Here is a 676-nt window from a genome sequence, read left to right as displayed (position 1 = left end):
TTGGGTCCGCACGATATATAGTAGTGCGAGTTGAGTTGCGTCATGTTGTGACTCGCTCAAGACCGAAAACGTTGTCGCTGCCTATACGTTCGTATTCCGACATGTAACGAAATATCAGTAAATATATTAATACGGACTGAAGAATACTGGTAGTCTCCAATGTATATCAAATAATCATATTTAAGTTTCTATTATTTCATGAAACATAGTAAAACATCTTATTTACTCATTCATTCTCACCGTGACTTGTCTGTAGAAATCCCTGCCAGACGTACGATCGCTTCCAATCGGTAGACTGTTCCATGGTAATGTTTTTCACCTATCCATGTGCAACGAACTTCTAATTAGCTTTAAACCCAAAAGAACAAAAATAAGAGGAAAAAAATGTAAGAGCTTACCATAACGATTTTAGTGAAGACTGAAGGAACGACAACGAAATGTGTGACGTCATAGACTGATCATACGCCACGTCTTCGTGTTCCAACAAGTCTCTGACGAAATTGTCATACACGTTATACGTATAGTAGAAGTGAATATTTCGTATACAAAATAGATGCCGATATTTTCATGACGTTCTCATATATTCAGGTTTACCATGTCACCTTGTTCTATTTATCATATCTTTAGCGTATGTTTAAAATGTAACACAATTGAAAATTAAAAACGTTTACACGCA

The sequence above is a fragment of the Penaeus monodon genome, chromosome 32, assembly GCF_015228065.2.
Source record: "Penaeus monodon isolate SGIC_2016 chromosome 32, NSTDA_Pmon_1, whole genome shotgun sequence".
NCBI classification, from domain to species: Eukaryota; Metazoa; Arthropoda; class Malacostraca; order Decapoda; family Penaeidae; genus Penaeus; species Penaeus monodon.
This window is presented reverse-complemented; position numbering follows the sequence as displayed.